This window comes from Dendrobates tinctorius, unplaced genomic scaffold (assembly GCF_039654945.1).
Source record: "Dendrobates tinctorius isolate UK_male_01 unplaced genomic scaffold, ASM3965494v1 ptg000085l, whole genome shotgun sequence".
NCBI lineage: Eukaryota > Metazoa > Chordata > Amphibia > Anura > Dendrobatidae > Dendrobates > Dendrobates tinctorius.
The window spans coordinates 3638894-3652500 of record NW_027361753.1 but is presented as its reverse complement, the minus strand read 5'-3'; the positions used below and the strand labels follow the sequence as shown (position 1 = coordinate 3652500).

Here is a 13607-nt window from a genome sequence, read left to right as displayed (position 1 = left end):
CTGTTATTGATAGTTTCTCCTCCTAGGGAGGAGTTGGCTTCTCTGTGCTCTGTATACACACACATGTACTTATATTCATTTAATTAACTCATTATTCTCTTTTCTTGAAGTCTGGTCTTCCTGGGATTCAAACACCCAACCTGTAGCATTGGAGGAAGCAGCAACACTTAAGAACCACAGGCTGCAATGACAAGTATAGGACAGTTTTCTGTACTTGAATGTGTACTATATAGTCCCATCTTCTACAGGCAGATTCTACTGGTACACAGAGATACACCTTCCTATACGAATACATTTCTATGTACAGGAGCTATAGAGTTAAATAAAAATCACAATTTTCTTCCTATAAAATTGCTAAAAAATAATGTAAAACAATTACAAGAATTACATTTTGAATGCACGTTAAAAGAAATAAGTAAATATCATAATATCAGCAAATAACAGATGTATTCCTGCAACTGTAACAAACCGCACAATACAGTGGATAGTAATTATTTATAGTCATTGGGGAGTGGTGTAAAAGATGGCATGTTTGATTTTTCTCTTCATGAAACCCCTAAAAAATGTAAACATATAGCATTCGTTTTTTTGAATCTGCAAGTTTTCTGCTTTTGTCCACACCACACAGCACAATAACAATCTTCTCATTTTTTAGTTTTTGCTACGCTTTCTCTATGCCTTTTTTCTTTTACTGGATGCGCAATTGGTGCAGATATAAAACAGTGAGTTTAATACTTTTTTAAATGAAAATGCCTCATAGGATATATAGGATTAGTTATAACTTGGGAAGTGAGAAAGAGCTAATACTTCAACCTCCATTGAAGTAGGCCCTCCTGCAGTTAACAGGTGGTTACAAGCAAGGGATCTTTGAAAACCAGTCAACAAGTCTAGGATTCATATGCTAAGAGACAAAAGTACTGGGGCTTCCTCTGGTTAAAGGAATCAACTTCCTCTGTTCAAGGGAATTATTTCAGACTCACTGGAGCCAGTGGTCAGTGATTAATATTGGGGTTTGCATTGATCCGATAATTAAGATAAATATTTTTGTCATTGTAGTGAAGGAACAAACATAACGAGTTCACTTACATCATTGTTAGGCTAGCCAAATGACTCCAACATAATGTCACTCAGATTGATGATCTTATCCATGCCATGTTTGATGTCTATAGAATAGTAAAATCGTAATAACAAACATGACAACAATATCTACTGCCTGGGACATCCAGAAGTGAAGATATCCTGAAAGTTGAGAATCTCAAACTTCTAAAAGACCTAGCACACCCACAGCCAGCCACCATTTGAGCTCAACAAGGGAAGGTATGTGAGAGTAACATTGATGTAATCAAAATTAGAGTTTGAGTTTCCGTAACTTGTCTTTGTGCCTTAGTTTGACCCCCAAGAAAGCATCCCAACTTTGATGCCCCATATCTTTGTGAGGATCACAGATAGAGACTTGCAAATGGTCCCATTCGATTCAGGGTACACAAATTAAGTAAAATGTTCACAGCTACCGTGCTGGGATGCTTTCTTGGGGTCAAACTAAGGCACAAAGGCGAACCGTTTATCTACTGCAACTTCTGGTGACCCCCATGTTGCAGTATATAAACAGCTCGCCTTTGTGCCTTAGTTTGACCCCCAAGAAAGCATCCCAGCACGGTAGCCATGAATATTTCACTTAATTTTTGTACCCTGAATCGAATGGGACCATTTGCAAGTCTCTATCTGTGATCCTCACAAAGCTATGGGGCATCAAAGTGGCATTAATCCCCAAATGTATAGTCCACTTTGGTTAATAACTTGGCCCCCTTTAAAGCTAGCCCCACCCAAATTGCTCCACATTTTTCATGGGAATCCAATCTATATGTGTAGCAATTTTGGTGGGGCTAGCTTTAAAGGGGGCCAAGTTATGAACTGTCAAATTGGGCTAGAATTCGACCCTCCCACAGTTGCCGGCTAGGCCATTGTAGGAGTTATTAGCCCACTTTGGGGGCTAATAACTCGGCCCCCTTTAATGCTAGCCCCACCAAAATTACTAGACATAAATTAGGACCCCCTGAACATGAATCCAGTATCCCATCTAGGACGAGGGTTGGCTGGGTACAAGTCTGGATTGGTCCCCCTCTAGCTATGGAAGTCTGCACCTTGCAGCGCTGGAGTCCTGGGTTTGAATCCCACCAAGTGTCCAAACTTTTTTGACACTGGATTCTTGTTTGGATTCCCCTGAACAAGAATCCAGTGTCAATCTATATGTGTAGCAATTTTGGTGGGGCTAGCTTTAAAGGGGGCCGAGTTATGAACCCCCAAAGTGGGCTACCCGGCGTCCAGCAGACTTATGACCCTATATCAAAATCAAACATCAGAGATGCCTGATGCTTGACTACTATCAAAAATCAATCAAAATGCTTTTCAGATACAGTACTTGAGTGGTTCATTTCATAAGGGAGGAAAAAGGGTCCTTAAACAGCTTGTAGAGCTGTTGGCTGACTGGTTAAGCAACTGGTTTATGGAATAGTAAATTGTGGGTTCAAATCCCATGTCAGATTTTAATTTTTTTATTTTTTTAACTAGCAATTACCACAAAATCCTATCGTGCTTCACTTTTAATATCTGACATTCTTACTATCTTCCTCTTGTAATAAAATAATCTATAATCTAAGGCTGAACCATCTGCATTCCACTTTTAATATCTGACATTCTTATTATCCTCCTGATTTCTAATTAAATAAAGTGGAACGCAGATGGTTCAGCCTTAGACTATAGATTATTTTATTACAAGAGAGGAAGATAGTAAGAGTGTCAGATATTAAAAGTGAAGCACGATAGGATTTTATGTGGTAATTGCTAGTTAAAATAAAGAATAAAAATATGACATGGGATTTGAACCCACAGTTTACTATTCCATAAACCAGTTGCTTAACCAGTCAGCCAACAGCTCTACAAGCTATATAAGGACCCTTTAGCCATTAGATTTGCCACCTTAGTTACACTGTTAAGTGGAACAACACCTGCAATAAAAAGGCATGGACATTTTCAAATACTGGCCAATTAAATGGCACAACACCTGCAATAAAAAGGCATGGACATTTTCAAATACTGGACAATTAAGTGGCACAACACCTGCAATAAAAAGGCATGGACATTTTCAAATACTGGCCAATTAAATGGCACAACATCTGCAATAAAAAGGCATGGACATTTTCAAATACTGGCCAATTAAGTGGAACAACACCTGCAATAAAAAGGCATGGACATTTTCAAATACTGGCCAATGAAGTGGAACACCTGCAAGAAAAAACATGATGTACTTACCAAAACTGACAAGACTCTGGAGCGCTTATGGAGTCAACCACTCTTCTAGACAACTGGCTTACAAATGAGGCCAATGCTGGAGCTTTTATACCCATAATGCAATTGAATAGCCACACCCAGGATGTGGCTATTCAATTGCATTATGGGTATAAAAGCTCCAGCATTGGCCACATTTGTAAGCCAGCTGTCTAGAAGAATGGTTCACTCCATAAGGGTTCCAGAGTCTTGTTGGGTTTGGTAAGTACATCATGGTTTTTTTTGCAGGTGTTCCACTTTGTTGGCCAGTATTTGAAAATGTCCATGCGTTTTTATTGCAGGTGTTGTTCCACTTCATTGGCCAGTATTTGAAAATGTCCATGTGTTTTTATTGCAGGTGTTGTTCCACTTAACAGTGTAACTAAGGTGGCAAATCTAATGGCTTGCCTTTGTGCATAAGTTTGATCCCCAAGAAAGTGTCCCAGCACATTACTTGGGAATACTCTGCTTAACTTTTGTACCCTGGATTCAATGGGACCATTTGCAAGTCTCTAGCTGTGAACCCTGCCAGGTTATGGGGGTTCAAAGTGCATTAACCCCCAAAGTGCCATTTGTGGTATAGCCCAATTTGGGGGTTAATAACTTGGCCCCCTTTAAAGCTAGCCCCACCCAAATTGCTCCGCATTTTTCATAGGAATCCAATCTATATGTGTAGCAATTTTTGTGGGGCTAGCTTTAAAGGGGGCTGAGTTATGACCCCTCAAATTGGGCTAGAATTCGACCCTCCTAAAATGGGTCTACCCGGTGACTGTGGGAAGGTTGAATTCTAGCCCAATTTGATGGGCCATAACTCGGCCCCCTTTAAAGCTAGCCCCACAAAAATGGCTACACATAGATTGGATTCACATGAAAAATGTGTAGCAATTTGAGTGGGGCTAGCTTTAAAGGGGGCTGAGTTATTAACCCCCAAAGTGGGCTATACCGCGACTGGCGTTTTGGGGATTAATGCCACTTTGAACCCCCATAACTTTGCGAGGATCAGACTTGCAAATGTTCCCATTCGATCCGGGGTACAAGAATTAAGCAAAATACTCCTGAGTAACTTGCTGGGACGCGTTCTTGGGGATCAAACTAATGCACAAAGGCGAGCCGTTAGATTTGCCACCTTAGTTACTGTTAATTGGCCAGTATTTGAAAATGTCCATGCCTTTTTATTGCAGGTGTTCCACTTAATTGGCCAGTATTTGAAAATGTCCATGCCTTTTTATTGCAGGTGTTGTTCCACTTAATTGGCCAGTATCTGAAAATGTCCATGCCTTTTTATTGCAGGTGTTTTTTATTGCAGGCCAACCCCCTGACCCCAAAAATGGCAAAATGTGACAGGACAGTAAATGAGAGAAAGTTAGCTCATACTGTCAGATAACTTTCTCTCATTGGCTGTCCCGTCACATTTTGCTGTTTTCAGGATGCAAAACCACGCCCCCCCACGACCGTGAAAAAAAGTCCAACCTTTTTTGACACTGGATTCATGTTCAGGGGGTCCTAATCTACATGTGTAGCAATTTTGGTGGGGCTAGCATTAAAGGGGCCGAGTTATTAGCCCCCAAAGTGGGCTAATAACTCCTACAATGGCCTAGTGGGCAACTGTGGGAGGGTCGAATTCTAGCCCAATTTGACTGTTCATAACTCGGCCCCCTTTAAAGCTAGCCCCACAAAAATTTGCTACACATATAGATTGGATTCCTATGAAAAACGTTGAGCAATTTGGGTGGGGCTAGCTTTAAAGGGGGCCAAGTTATTAACCAAAGTGGGCTATACATTTGGGGATTAATGCCACTTTGATGCCCCATAACTTTGTGAGGATCACAGATAGAGACTTGCAAATGGTCCCATTCGATTCAGGGTACAAAAATTAAGTGAAATATTCATGGCTACCGTGCTGGGATGCTTTCTTGGGGGTCAAACTAAGGCACAAAGGCGAGCCGTTTATATACTGCAACATGGGGGTCACCAGAGCCCGACTATGAGTTCTGAGCCTGACTATTTGTCCAAACAGAGGTTTCTGACTATATGTGGGGTATCAATGTGTTCAGAAGACACTAGGTAACAAATTGTCCATTTTATCATGCTATTTCATGTAAAAGTAAAAAAATTGGGACTAAAGCAACATTTTAGAGTAAAAATTACAATTTCTTTTCATTCCAATTTGCATTGATTTCTGTGTAGCACCTGGTGGGTTAAAAAAATTTCTGACAGCAATTTTGAAGTATTTGAGGAGTATGGAATCACTTTTGGGGAGTTTCCAATTTATAGGCCCCGCAAAGTCCATTTGAATCTGAATAGGTCCCTAAAGAAAAGTATTTTGTAAATGAGAAGTTGTTGCTAAATTTTTAACGCGTCTAACATTCTAACAGGTCCTGTGACTTGCTGGACTTTTTTGATGCCCTAAAGCCTTCTTCAAAGTGGTTCATTGGCTGTGAAGTCCTTGATGATCTGATAAATAACTGATATAGGGCAATCTTACACGCAGCAATGTCCTTGCATTTAAAATCCTGTATATGCAAAGTAAGGCTGACTACACATAGTTCATTGTAGGTAACCGTGGTTAACAGGAAAAGATGACAATGATTTCAAGCACTAGCCTCTTTTAACCCCTTCACTACCAAGGGTGGTTTGCACATTAACTCCCGGGCCAATTTTTACAATTCTGACCACTGTCCCTTTATGAGGTAATAACTCTGAAACGCTTCCATGGATCCCAGTGATTCTGACACTGTTTTCTTGTGACATATTGTACTTCATGTTAGTGGTAAAATTTCATTCATATAACTTACGTTTATTTGTGAAAAAAATGGAAATTTGGCAAAAATTTTGACAATTTCGCAATTTTCCAACTTTGAATTTTTATGCCCTTAAATCACAGAGATACAGCACACAAAAAACTTAAGTAACATTTCCCACACGTTTACTTTACATCAGCACAATTTTGGAACCAAAATTTTTTGTTAGAAGTTATAAGGGTTAAAAGTTGTCCAGCGATTTCTCATTTTTACAGCACCATTTTATTTTTATGGATCACATTTGAAGCCACTTTGAGGGGTCTATATGATAGAAAATGCCCAAAAAAGACACCATTCTAAAAACTGCACCCCTCAAGGTGCTCAAATCCACATTCAAGAAGTTTATTAACCCTTCAGGTGCTTCACAAGAATTTTTTGAATATTTAAAAAAATGAACATTTAACTTTTTTTCGCAAAAAAAAAAAATATTTTGGGTTCAATTTTTTTTTTATTTTACCAAGGGTAAAAGGAGAAATTGGACTGGAAAAGTTATTGTGCAATTTGTCCTGAGTACGCTGATACCTGATATGTGGGGGGGGACCACTGTTTCGGCGCATGGCTGAGCTCAGAAGGGAAGGAGCGCCGTTTGACTATTTCAGTGCAAAATTGGCTGGAATTCTGATCGGATGCCATGTCACGTTTGGAGAGCCCCTGATGTACCTAAACAGTGGAAACCCCCCACACGTGACCACATTTTGGAAACTAGACCCCCAAGGAACTTATCTAGATATGTGGTGAGAACTTTGAACCCCCAAGGGCTTCACAGAAGTTTATAACGTACAGCCGTACAATTATAAAATCATATTTTTACTCTTCGCCACGACAGCACCCACTGGAGGTATTGGATCCGCCCATTTGGAACAGGAAACCCTACAGGAAAGATAAAAGGGGCGGTCTGACTTTCCTCCTCCTCAGTTTTGGTTTCCTGTTCCAAATGGAGCAGGATCCTGCAGGATCTTACCCGGGCCATGCATCCGCCTGTGCGGTCTCCTCGGGAATGGCAGGGTCTGCGGTCCGGAAGCAGCGTCGGGGGAGATTCTGTTTGACGGCTCCCCCCTCGTCTGGTGGCATAGTGGTAATGACCGGGTCCGGGGAGGGCCGCCCGGTCTTACCAGGGAGCGGGCCGGGCCGGTCCGGCATCCGGGGGATCCCCCCCCAATCGGTGGGGATATAGCGTGGAGGTGAGGCCATGAGCGCTCGAGCCGCGCGTGTGAGTAGCGGTGGCGCGGAAGCCGGCCGGCACCCGACGCTCCTATACCCCGGAAGTAATGGTTGAACTTCCGGGGTAGGATGGCGATGACGCGGCGCATGCGCCCTGTGACAGGGCGACTTCCGGGGGCACGACAAGAAGAAAGATAAAACAGCGCTGCATCGTTGGAACCATGTCGTCCCCTGCAGAGTCGCAAACCCCAGCAGGGGATTCAGCTGGGGGCAACTCCACCAGGGACCGCAGCGCCAGGACAGACTGCCCGCAGGAGCGAGGCAGCAGAAACCCGATCCAGACCGTCTCAGCCATCCGACCCGGTATTAAGCTTCACTGGGTGAGTGTGCAAAGTATATACTCTACCTATTAAGCTAACCTCCTCCCTCCCCCCCCTCTCTCTTTACCTTTGACCTCTCACTTCAGTCAAAGAAAAAAGAAAAAACTAAACATAAAGAATGCGCATTATGTTCAGATCCTCTCCCTGACTCCTACCCCAAAAAACTCTGCAAACAATGCATGAAAGAGACCAGGCAGGGGTCGACGATATCTTCCAAAGATATCCGAGCCATAATTAGGGAGGAAATACAAGCCATCAACCGTGCCAGCACTCCCGCAGAGTCCAGTCATAAGAAACAGGTCACTGTTAGTTCAGAGTCAGAGGAAGAACAGGAGTTAAACTCAGGCTCCGCATCCACGTCCTCACCGTCATCCTCGGAGATGGAAGGACGCGCATGTTTTCCACTGGACAGCGTAGATAACCTTGTAAAAGCGGTTAGAAATACTATGGGATGTGAAGAAGAAAGGGGAGCCCAAACTGTGCAGGACATTATGTTTGCGGGATTGGCAGAGAAAAAGAGGAGATCATTTCCGGTGATACCGGCAATTAAGGACCTCATCAAAAGAGAGTGGGAGAAACACGACCAGAGGGGTTTTCTCCCATCAGCTTCAAAACGGAAATACCCGTTCACTGATGAAGATCTATTAAAGTGGACTAAAGTACCAAAGGTGGATGCCGTCATATCCTCCACTTCCAAACAGACCTCGATCCCGGTCGAGGACGCAGGATTGTTAGCAGACCCATTAGACCGAAAAGCTGAATCTTCGCTCAAAAGGTCCTGGGAATCCACCACTGGGGTATTCAAACCCGCAATAGCCAGCACATGTACTGCTAGATCAATGCTGGTATGGCTAGATCAATTAGACCAGCAGATTGAGCAAAGAGTGTCAAGGGAGAAACTGCGTGCAGCCATCCCGTTGATAAGAGGTGCAGCTGCCTTTATGGCAGACGCTTCAGCGGACACCCTAAGACTGGCAGCGAGGTCGGCAGCCCTGGTGAATAACGCCAGACGCGCGCTGTGGATAAAGAGCTGGAAAGGGGATGCACAATCAAAATCCAAAATTAGTGCAACCCCATGCGAGGGTGAGTTCCTCTTTGGAAAAGCCTTAGACGAAATTCTCGCCAAGGCAAAAGAAAGGAAAAAGGCCTTCAGTGATTCTCCCATTCCGTTTTATAGGAAAACCTTTAAAAGACAGCCATTCGGGAGAAGAAGGCAATCGGACAGAACGAACAGATGGGCCACGAAAGACGAAAAGCAGAAGGGTACCATCTTCAGAGGGCCAACATATAGGAGAGATAAAAATTAAGAGTTTAGACCCACCAGTTGGGGGTAGATTAAAATTTTTTTTTACCAAGTGGGAACAAATTACGTTAAACCCATGGATTTTGAACATAATCAAGGAAGGAATAAACATTGAATTCCTTCACCTATGAGTTCTTTGTTATAACTCGCCTTAATTCCTCACTTCAGCAAAAGGCTCTCGAAGACGAGATTCGAGTCCTACTAGCTAAAAAAGTTTTAGTTGACGTCCCTGAGGAACAACAGGGTAGAGGCTTTTACACTCCCCTGTTTTTGGTGCCTAAACCAGACGGTACGTTTAGAACCATTATTAATTTAAAGAAGCTAAATTCATTTATAAAAAATTATAATTTCAAAATGGAATCAATTAGATCCACTATAAAGCTTCTTTTCCCAAATTGCGTAATGGCAGGGATTGATTTAAAAGATGCTTATCTCCCTATACACAACAGATTCCAGAAATACCTAAGAGTTGCAGTGGAAGTCGAGGGAAGGATTTGTCATTTCCAATACGTGGCAATGCCCTTCGGGCTTTCCACGGCACCAAGAATATTTACCAAGGTGATGGCAGAAGTGATGGCCTACCTTCGCCAAAAAGACACACTAATTGTGCCATATCTAGACAACTTCCTAATAATTGGGAATTCAGTCAAACAATGTACTGAACGCGTAACTGACGCAATCTCCTCTTTTCACAGCCTTGGCTGGATCATCAATATCCAAAAGTCCAGACTCGATCCGCAATCTCTCCAGACATTTCTAGGATTTCAACTAGATTCCTTGACCCAGAGATGTCTACTACCTCAGGTAAAAATCACCCTCACAAAACAAAAAATACAAGCAGCTATAGATAAACCACGTGTATCCTTGAGAGAAGCAATGTCACTATTAGGATCACTAAATTCTTGCACCCCGGCAGTCCGGTGGGCCCAGTACCATGTCCGTACGCTACAACACCAGATCCTCCAAGAGGATAAGCGACATAGTGGTCATTTGCAGAGCAAAATAACCCTGTCACAAGAAGTCTTGACTTCCCTAGAGTGGTGGTTAGACGATAACCATTTATGTTCAGGAGTTCCATGGGTTATAGTTCCATCCTGTATCGTAACCACCGATGCCAGTCCCCAGGGCTGGGGAGCCCACATGGAGAATGGGTTTCGTCAGGGAAGGTGGAATAGAGAGGAATGCGAATACTCATCTAATTTAAAAGAACTGACTGCAGTGTTCTATGCTCTATACAACTTCCTTCCGCAGCTCCAACAGAAGCATGTAAGGATCCTGTCAGACAACACCACCACAGTGGCATATATAAACAGACAAGGAGGAACTCGATCAGAGACTCTGATGTCTTCAGCGGCAAGACTTTTAAACTTAGCAGAAAACTATTTTTTGTCCCTCTCGGCCCTTCATATCAGAGGCGAGAGCAATCAAAAGGCAGACTTCCTAAGCCGACACACTCTACGACAAGGAGAGTGGTGCCTCAATCGGAAGGTCTTCAGGGACATAGTAGCCTCATGGGGACAACCTGAGGTGGACCTTTTCGCCACAAAGGAGAACAGGCAGATAAAAACATTTGCCTCCCTATCTCTGTCAGATCACCCAGACATACTGGACGCCTTTCTAGCTCCATGGAATTTCAACCTGGCGTATGCGTTCCCTCCATTGATCCTCCTACCTCAAGTAATTCGGAAGATCAGAGACGACAAAGCAAGAATAATCTTAATAGCACCGTTCTGGCCAAAAAGACCGTGGTTTTCGTGGCTGCAGATTATGTCAATAACAGATCCTTGGATCCTTCCGACTGCCAATCTACTCTCCCAAGGCCCCTTTTTCCACCCTCAAGTGCTCAGCTTGCACTTGACGGCGTGGAATTTGAGAGGCAGTTATTGAGGACAAGAGGATTCTCAGAGTCCTTAATTACTACACTACTACAAAGTAGAAAACAGTCCACAACCCAAATTTACACTAGAATATGGAAAAAATTTCTTCATTTCCATACAGTACCTCATACAGCAGAAGTTCCGATAATCCCAATCTTGGAATTTCTGCAGAAGGGGAAAGACTTAGGCTTAGCAGTAAATACACTGAGTACAAATATCGGCATTAGGAGCACTATATGGCCATAATATAGTGGGCAACAAGTGGATAACTCGTTTCATTACAGCATGTGAACGAATAGCTCCAATCCACATACCCTCCGTCCCTACATGGGATCTAAATCTGGTCTTAGACGCCCTAACGGTAGACCCCTTTGAGCCGATCGACACAATACCCTTCAAATACTTAGCACTTAAAATGGCCCTCTTAGTATCACTGACCTCAGCTAGAAGAGTGGGTGATATCCAGGCCTTGTCAATAGATCCACCTTTTTTCCAAGAATACCAAGACAGATTGGTATTAAAACCAGACCCTGCCTACCTGCCAAAAGTGGCAACAAAATACATAGATCTCAGGAGATACTCCTCCCAACCTTCAATAAAAATCCCTCTACTCCGGAAGAGCAGAAGTTCCATACTCTGGACGTCAAAAGAACTGTCCTAAAATGTATTGAGAGGTCCAACAGTTGGAGGCAGAGTAGGGCCCTATTTGTTTCATTTCAGGGCTGTAAGAAGGGGTATGGAGTCACGAAGAGCACCATTTCCCGGTGGATCAGAGAGGCCATTCGTTTAGCCTACTCCGCAAAAAACGAAGATCCTCCAGGGAACATCAGGGCGCACTCCACCAGGGCAATGGCAACCTCTTGGGCGGAAAAGGGAGATGTTCTGATTGAAACTATATGTAAGGCGGCAGTTTGGTCATCCCCTTCTACCTTCTATAACCACTACAGACTTGATCTTTCATCAACCTCTGACTTAAGCTTTGGCAGGACTATCCTTGGCACGGTGGTCCCACCCAGGTGATGGTCTCTGGAATCTCTCCAGTGGGTGCTGTCGTGGCGAAGAGTAAAAAGCTGGATTACTTACCGGTAATGCTCTTTTAATGAGTCCACGACAGCACCCGTTCACTTCCCCCCCCTAAGGATATCAATAGTTAAAGTATATTAACCAAATAATGGATAAGGCCGGTTTCACATTAGCGCTTTTTAAGCGCACGCATGGCCGGGGGTAGCTCCGCCCCTGAGCCGGCTCTCTGCTCGGCGTGCCCGCCCCTTGCTTGTAGCGCCGCCTACTAGCGGACAGCGGCGCCTGCGATCGGCGCACCCTATCTTTAGCATAGGGTGCGCACTTCGTGCGCAGGCCGTGCGCTAGTTGCGCTTTGACCTGCGCTGCGCACTTTTGACGGTGCGCCGTGCGCGCCAAAATCAAACTTTTCGGATTTTGGCGCGCACGGCGCACCGTCAAAAGTGCGCAGCGCAGGTCAAAGCGCAACTAGTGCACGGCCTGCGCACGATGTGCGCACCCTATGCTAAAGATAGGGTGCGCCGATCGCAGGCGCCGCTGTCCGCTAGTAGGCGGCGCTACAAGCAAGGGGCGGGCACGCCGGGCAGAGAGCCGGCTCGGGGGTGGAGCTACCCCGGCCGTGCGTGCGCTTAAAAAGCGCTAATGTGAAACCGGCCTAAGAAAGATGTTAAAATAAGAGAACATTGCCTAATCCTTGGCGGTCCTTCTGGTACTCTGAAACGAAAAACTGAGGAGGAAAGGCGGACCGCCCCTTTTATCTTTCCTGTAGGGTTTCCTGTTCCAAATGGGCGGATCCGATACCTCCAGTGGGTGCTGTCGTGGACTCATTAAAAGAGCATTACCGGTAAGTAATCCGGCTTTTTTTCCACAAAAATAATTTTTTCACCCTCAATTCTTACTTTCCCAAGGGTAACGGGACCCTAAAAGTTATTGTGCAATTTGTCCTGAGTACGCTGATACCCCATATGTGGGTGTAAACGACTATTTGGGCGCATGGCAGAGCTCGGAAGGGAAGCGGTGCCATTTGACTTTTTTGGCTGGAATTGAGATCGGACACCATGTCGCGTTTGGAAAGCCCCTGATGTACCTAAACAGTGGAAACCCCCCACAAATGACAACATTTTGGAAACTAGACCCCCAAGGAACTTATCTAGATGTTTGGTGAGCACTTTGAACCCCCAATGGCTTCACAGAAGTTTATAATGCACGGGCGTGAAAATAAAAAATCGTATTTTTCCACAAACATGATCATTTAGTCCCCAATTTTTTTATTTTCCCAAGGGTACCAGGAGAAAATGTACCCCAAAAGTTGTTGTCCAATTTGTCCTGAGTACCCCGATACCCCACATGTGGGAGAAAACTACTGTATGGGCCCATGTCAGGGTTCGGAAGGGAAGTAGTGACTGTTATGAGCTCATTTTCTGCTCCACCAGTTGACAGTAACCCTTCTGTTCTCCCTCTGGTGGTGACAGGAGGTAGTGAGGTTGATTTAATTGGTAGTGATCTGCCACCTGATGAGGAGGATAACGATTGGATCTCTGGAGTATCAGACTGGATATAAGACAGCTGACGCCCTATCCTGGTGCTGGTGATTCAGTCTGCTTCTCAGGTCTTGGACTCGCCTCTGTTCCAGTCTTCTCAAGTTAAGTTTGTTTTTGCTAATGTTCACACTTACTGTTGGTCAATTCAGTTTTGTGTGGTCAGCCAGCCTGGCTGGGCTGTGCTGAATTTCCACTCTTAT

General features: G+C 44.1%; 2 protein-coding genes across 2 annotated transcripts in view; one reads left to right on the top strand and one right to left on the bottom strand.

Moving 5' to 3' along the window:
* LOC141097554 (acyl-coenzyme A amino acid N-acyltransferase 1-like) overlaps positions 1-3412 on the bottom strand; it is a 24758-nt gene extending 21346 nt beyond the window's left edge. The window contains exon 1 of the mRNA XM_073584776.1: positions 3310-3412. The gene's annotated coding sequence lies outside the window, so the exon portion shown is untranslated. The remainder of the gene's footprint in view (positions 1-3309) is intronic.
* A 65-nt stretch (positions 3413-3477) lies between these two features.
* Positions 3478-13607, top strand: part of LOC141097553 (acyl-coenzyme A amino acid N-acyltransferase 2-like) — a 149772-nt gene continuing 139642 nt past the window's right edge. Inside the window, 1 exon segment of the mRNA XM_073584775.1 lies at positions 3478-3546. The gene's annotated coding sequence lies outside the window, so the exon portion shown is untranslated.